The sequence below is a fragment of the Mirounga leonina genome, unplaced genomic scaffold (assembly GCF_011800145.1).
Source record: "Mirounga leonina isolate KUSES-001 unplaced genomic scaffold, KU_Mleo_1.0 Mir_179, whole genome shotgun sequence".
In the NCBI taxonomy this organism is placed as follows: Eukaryota; Metazoa; Chordata; class Mammalia; order Carnivora; family Phocidae; genus Mirounga; species Mirounga leonina.
In genome coordinates, this window is record NW_023270466.1 from 4677108 (window position 1) to 4684530 (window position 7423).

Below are 7423 nucleotides of genomic sequence, written 5' to 3' on the forward strand. Positions count from 1 at the left end.
TGAGGTTCGTGGCCACAGTCATATATAGCCTTTGGGACTGTACATTGGGAAAAATCACTTTGGAGGAGTACTTGATAGTATCTGTTAATGCTGACCATTAAGAACACCTGTGGCATCCGGTTCCTCCCATAGGTAATTACCCAACAGAAATTCAGATTATTCACAGCAGTGTTACTCACCTATGAACATAGATACATTGTGGTAAATAGCAATTGATGAATTACATAAAGAAACTTGAGGGAAAGGAACGTTTAGACACAAAAGAATACATACTATATTTGGTTTGGAACTGAGAGTACTAGTTACCTTTGGAGAGGGTGGAGGGGATAGTTATTTGGTAGGGCTCCTAGTAATGTTCTTCTTCTTGATCAGTACTGATTATGTAGGTGTGTTCACTTTGCAAAAAACTTACCAAGCTGCGCACTTAAGATTTGTGTATTTTACCATGTGTATGTTATGCTTCAATAACAAAATTATTTTTTTTCCATTTTTTTTCATTTAATCTCTGAAATCTGTTCATTTTTTTTCTTCATTTATAAAAAGAGGAAAGGGCTCAATTTATCACTTGCTCTATAGCTCTCTGAGTTTGGTCAAGATCCCAAGCAGCTTTGTGTGACAAGTGTAAAGGGTGTCGAGTCCAGCTCTTTCTGGAGCGAATGGCCCTTGTTCCCACGACCCTTCAGAGCTTGGACTACAGTGGTTTCAGGTACTTGAAGTAAGACTCGTGGACCTCTGATTTGTTCAGTGGGGATTTCTTGGCCCACTCAAACAAATTCTCATAACACGTTCCCATCATAACGGCCAAGCACAGAGCCAAGTGTCACATCCTGAAAATCAAACGCATCCACCAAAGCAACAACATCTGGGCAAATTGCAATCAGCAACTCCTTTATGCGCTGATTTACTTGGGTAATCTGAGATTCTGTCATGATGCTTCCCTGAAGAAAATCCCCTGCCTTCTGACTGATTCCATACAGACAATACAAGAGACATAAATTCCTTAAGACAGTATGGACAGATTTACCTTGAATTTTGAGGTTTTTCTGAAAAGAGCTTAACTGCCACATAGCGACAATGTGCCTTGCTTGCTCGAACAAGGTCAACGGAAGCTAGGTTCCATGCTACCTCTTTGCTTTTTCTGTGAATCACTTCATTTTGAAGGTGTTTTGCAACAAGTTCTACCAATCTGGCTGCACAAAGTCTGTATGCTTGCGTTAGGCTGTCAGGGCTGTCGACGTCCACCACAGTTGGCCACACGGCCACCTGCGGCAGCTGGATGCGCTGAGTGGGCAGGTCAGTCAAGTAGGACCCCATGCCGCACACCAACTTCCCTGAGTGCACTTGGTCGTAACTTTTCATCAGGAACCTAGCCGTCTGCAGCATCATGACGGTGGTCTCTCCCTCAAAGGTGCAGGTGGGGGTAAAAGTGACATAGACATTTGGAAGGCCACTGCTCTGGGAGTAGCCATGTCCGCCAAGCGCCATCCGACAGGGTTCGATAGCAGCATTAGCTGTCCAGGAGGTGAAAGTGAGGGCGTGGAGCTCAGGCAGTTCACTCAGATCCGCTTGGCCAATGTCCTCATTAATTCGATGGTAGGTCTCCTTCATGTACGCATCTACAAACTGGAAGGCATAGGCAGTGGCCAGGAGTGGGAAGAGTTTATACTGCTGGGTCTGAAAATCCAAAATCTGTGGTTCTGGTGCACCTGGCTTGATTTCAGACTGGTGCCTCACAGTGCTGTATCGGATGGCAATGGTGCAAGCCTTGGACAGAGACCGAGTGGCCTCTCCTACAAGGAAGGAGCTGACAAACACCATGGTCCCGTAGGTCAGCTTGTTACTCACAGGTTTCGGGTATGTGCCATCAGGCTTCACCTGGGCATACTTCATCAGCATGTTTTCTCTGGGAATACGATAATTGTCCATCTTCGGGTAGCCATTATCCATCTCATCATAGCCAAATTTGGGGCCGATATCTCCCACGGTAATACCTGGCAAAGGCTTATGGGTCCCAATTTCACGAATGGGTACGATGAAGGCATATAATCCGTAGCATTTCCCCTTAGTGATGAGTTGGGCAAGAACTATTGCATGATTTGAAGTCTTCCCAAGTCCACCAGGCCACCACTTGATGGAGGTCACATTAGCGCTGTTGAGAATGAACTCCTGAGTTTCGGGATCGTTAAGTGGCTGTGGTTTCCAAGCCTCAGAGATGAGTTCTTTTTAAACCACATGATTTCCTCTGGGTCTGCGATACCAAATTCCCTCATCTTCTTCACCATGTTGGCACTCTTCCTAACAGCCATCTCGTAACGCTGGCTGCGAGTGAGGAAATTCAAGTCCTCGTGCTGGAATTCTGGGTCATTCAGGATCAGGTTCTCAATCTGTCCGTGGTGCAGGGCTGCAGTCCAGGAAGTGAGTGAGCAGCTCTGGGTTGAAGCTAGCGGCTTCCCGCTCCCTGCGAAGATCTTGGTTCATGGTGGCGACACGCATCGTGGGTGGCGGCAGAGGTGGAAGTGGTGGCGGCGGCGGTGACGGGTGTCCCAACAAAATTATTTTTTAAAGTCTTTTTTTGATACGGACTCTGAAAAACAAACTGAAGGTTCTAGAGGGGAGAGGGGTGGGAGGATGGGTTAGCCTGGTGATGGGTAATAAAGAGGGCACGTTCTGCATGTAGCACTGGGTGTTATATGCAAACAATGAATCATGGAACACTACATCAAAAACTAATGATGTAATGTATGGTGATTAACATAACATAATAAAAAAAAGTCTTTTTTTGATTGACAACAGTGTAACACATAGACCCATGTCTATACACAAGCACAAAGGCAAAGCAGAGAGCTAAAGCAGATTTTCATGTCAAAAGTGGAAGCCCATGCTCAACCGACAAAGCCACTCCCAATAGAGGCACAGTATTTGTGACTCTGGAAGCTTCTGGTAAGTAACAGTGGCTAAGCACCTCCTCTGCCCCAGACACTATGTTGAAAGCTTTTACATATTTTGGTAGAGAATTATAGGTTCTAAAAATCAGAAGAATTTACTAATGACTAGTCCAGTCATTAGTGACACACAAATATCTTACACATTTTTTAATTTTTTTAAATTTAAGTAATATGTTTATGGCTTAAAAGCTCAAATATAACTGCCTTCCCCCTCCCAAAAGAAAGGAATCTAGCATTCCTTGCCTCAGGCTTTCTGTCCTCAATTTCAGCTTTCCAGGGGCAACCACTTCCAAATATTCTTAATATTTCTTGTGGTATTTAGATCCATATTTCAAAATAACCAGCCAATATACTGCTAATTTCTTGATTCCAACCACCTTTAAGTAGTCTTTGTTTTCATATTATGAAAATTGAGAATTTAGCCTACCTACCTCCCCACATAAATGTCCCACCCTTTCACCCAATAGAGTTGTTAATTTTTTTTAATAAATGAACTTCCATTGCTTACATTATTATGGTAACATGAATATTATTCACACTGAGCCATGTAATGTATTGAAAATACATTCTCTTCTTGTACAAAATTTTGCTTTCTCTGGAGTTAATTTTTTAAAAAATATTTTTAGATTTCTAAGAACCATCTGCAGTCTCTAACACAGCTATTCCACACATCAAGCATTTTATCAGTTGTATCCAGATGTCTGACAGCTTCGCATGCAAAATTTCAGCCAAGTCTCCTATGTACTCCCCACCCTCTGGCCTCCATCTTGCCCTGTCTAGACATTCCTGAGGCTTCTCTGAGGTTCCATGAGTATAGAAGGGACAATCCCATGAGAACACTTGACATAGAAGACACACAGTGCAGCTGCCCATGATTTCAAGGGACCCCAGATATGCTTTGGGAGGTGGATGTTTGAAGGAAGTTTCGGTGGTCTCTGACACCACCTTCACCTGCATGTCCCTGATTTTTGCTGGGCTCTGCCTCTCTCCCTTCACTTACCCTCTTTGGCTGGCTTTGCACTCCTGGAAGCCCAGGTAATCCTTTCTTATAGCGTATGTGTGTCAGGTGATGTGAATGCAGTGACCCCACAAGTTCTTTCTTTGTCCTGAGTCACTTGGAGTCTGTTCTCTTTTCTCAGTTCATTTTCCTACAACAACCCTTTCCTGGGATGATCAGTTCAGGTAACCAGTATAGCTGATGCCCTGCCCTGAGAACAGGCAGGAATAGGAAGAATTCAGAGGGGGGGGGGGGGGGGGGGTTTATACATTTTTTTACGCCAAGCCATGCTGACTTCTTTCCCTTCTGCTTGCTCCATTTCAGCTTGACATTGACCTTTTTTTTTCTCTTCATTGTTGGTCACTCTCCAGAAGTTCATGTTCAAAGGCAGATTATGGATTCCTTCTCATCTTACACACACGACTAGATTGGAAAAAATGGGGCTTGTGGGTGTCCTTGCAAATGCCATGACAGAATAGCAACCAACATCTCACCAGTCATCTCCGTGCAATCCAGCCCCTACCCTCTGATTTGGCATTTCCCCCAATTTTGTATTTCTCTTCTCTACCACTTTTTATTCCCCAGTTGGCTTGAAAGTTTGTAAAAACCAATTGTTCTCTGCTCAATTTTTCACTCTGTAACCTCCAGATGTTTGCTTATCACTACCAGGCAGTGTTTTGGTTTTTTTTATCCTAAGTCAAACGGCCTTATTTTTTTTTATTAGTTTCAGAGGTAGAATTTAGTGATTCATCAGTTGCATATAACACCCAATGGTCATTACATCAAATGCCCTCCTTAATGCCCATCCCCCACTTATCCCTTCCCCCTCACCCACCTCCCCTCCAGACTGCCTTAATTTTTTGAAACTCTAATTTCTGTTTTAATCAGCTTTTAAGGCAAGAACCAAATACTTTCTTGAATCAACATTTCTCCCTCAAGCGCTTACCCCCCTCCAATTATTAGCTGGAAAATGCTTTACCTGGATTCTACAAGGAATCAAGAGGTTGGGCAACCCAGACAGTTTTTATCCATTAAACTGGTCCCAGATGTTTTTTTAAAAATGTGATGATTGTGTGATTTTATTAGTAATTTGCTTTTACTTAAATTAGTGTAATATGTTTTAATATCTTTTTGTTAGTACTTTAGATGCTCTTGCAAAAATGTGACATAAGTAGAGAATCATATAATAAACTCCTGGTACTCGTTCAAAAATTAAGTCAGGGACAATCTCATTTTGTCTATACCCTCACTTACTCCCTGACACCAGGGTTATTTTGAAGCAAATCCCAGACATTATATAATTTCAACTCTACATTTTTGCTCTAAGATTTCAAGACTAAACCACCTTGGTGCCCAAAGGAGTCCGCCACTGCGGAGCTGCCTTCCGAGGGACTGGGACTCCCGTGTGCTGTGCCAGGTCCTGTGCCTACGGCTGTGGGGAGCTGCACACCTAAGGTGACAAATTTGTTGAATTCTTAAATGATGGACATGACTTTCTCCATTGGACTTCCAGCACACACAGTAAGCGCACAGACATTTAAACTCTGCAGAATATATTTTCAAGGAGAAAAAGATGATACAGAAGGATAAGTCCTTTCCCAAAGATGTCTGGAAGTTGGGAGCTGGAAGTGAATGGCGAAGAAGCCAAATTAGTGTGGAAAATTGCTGGAGAAAAGATCACTGTCATTTTAAACATTTACAAGAGCATTTACAAGAGCATCCCACCATCCCATCCTTCATGGGGAGGAGAAGCCCTCCCAAGGACAGAAGGTTGAAGAACAGGAGCCTGATTGACGTCCACTCCCAATTTTGTGGCTGAAGTTATAAAGAATGGTGGCAAGAAGTTCCTTGTGCTGGACTGTCACTATCCAGAAGATGAGGTTGGACAAGAAGAGGAGGACAAAAATGACATTTATCCATCAGGAAAGTGAGTTTTCAGTCCACTGGCGAGTCTGAATGGAAGGACATGACTTACACACTCAACACCGAGTCCCTGGCCTGGGCCTTCTATGACCACCTAATGGATTTGCTGGTGGACCACGGGGTGGTGAATAACACTTCTGCAGATGAGTAGGTGGAGCCCAGCACAGCCCTGGAGCACCGGGAATATATTACTCTTCTCGAAGACCGCAACAGTTTTGTCAAGAGCTGGTAGAGCAGGAGCACCTGGGTGGCTCAGTCGTTAAGCGTTGCCTTCAGCTCAGGTCATGATCCCAGGGTCCTGGGATCGAGCCCCGCATCGGGCTCCCTGCTCAGAGGAGAGCCTGCTTCTCCCTCTCCCACTCCCCCTGCTTGTGATCCTTCTCTCACTGTGTCTCTCTCTGTCAAATAAATAAAATCTTAAAAAAAAAAAAGAGCTGGTAGAGCAGACAACACATGAAATACCTTCATTTTATGGCAATATAGAATTATATATTATATTAATAATGTATTATGACATATAATAAGATATATATTCTCATATATTAACATATAATGATATAATTAATTCTTCCATTATATATTAATATATTGTTATATATTATGCCATTATATGTGTACATATGTATAATATATATAATAATGGTATTATATATAATATATAGCAATATATAATAATTATATCTATACCATTATCACAAAATATGTAAGTTTTTACTATTATCAAATACAACTTCTGTGTTCACATTTCCCTAATTGCCTCATAAATGTTTTTTGTTTTATAGTTTATTGCTTGAATCAGGACCATAATAAAGGCAATGTGTTGCAGCAGGTTGAAAATGCCCCTAAGTTCTCTTTTACCTTACCTCTCTATCTCTTCTATCCCCCTTGGAAATTTATCTGTTGACACACCCAGATCATTTACCCTACAGACTTTCCCAGTCTGGATTTTGCTGCTTGCACCCCTGTCCTGTCCTTTAAACTATTTATCTGTCCCTGTGTTTCCTGTAAGCTGGTAGCTAAATCCAGAGGCTTGCTCAATTCAGGTTTGCATCCTGACAAGGACCATGGGACACCACCACTTTATGGCAATGTTTCCATTAGCACTCTTATTTCCAGGAATCAGAGTTTGAGATGAGTACATATTTTGGAAAGGATAGATATATTTTTTTCTCTCCTTCCCCACTTAATTGGCATTCATAGATTCTTTGGGACTTGCTTTCTCTGTACTTGTAGGACTAAACTAAAATTTTGGATATATTTTTCCTCCCAGAGGATATTAAGAAGATTAAATTTATGAGTTCATTTCAAAGAAGTCAGAATTTCTAAATCCAAGACCCTCCATTCACCTAGATCCCATCCCATCAACGGGCAGTTTCTCCATTGGACTTCCAGCACGCACAGTAAGTGCACAGACATTTAAACTGCAGAATATATTTTCAAGGAATAAGCATTTAGCTGTGTTTTCCTGAAAATGAATATGATTCATTTATCCTTCCATTTCCCACAAACATTTTTGTATTTTAGTCTGTGTGGGTGGAGTTTGACTAAAATAATTGTG

At 42.1% G+C, this 7423-nt stretch overlaps 2 pseudogenes; one reads left to right on the forward strand and one right to left on the reverse strand.

The window, feature by feature from the left end:
• Positions 1–679: 679 nt before the first annotated feature.
• Positions 680–2478, reverse strand: LOC118023368 (annotated as a pseudogene).
• Positions 2479–4114: 1636 nt separating this feature from the next.
• LOC118023357 lies at positions 4115–6097 on the forward strand (annotated as a pseudogene).
• The last annotated feature ends 1326 nt before the right edge of the window (positions 6098–7423 follow it).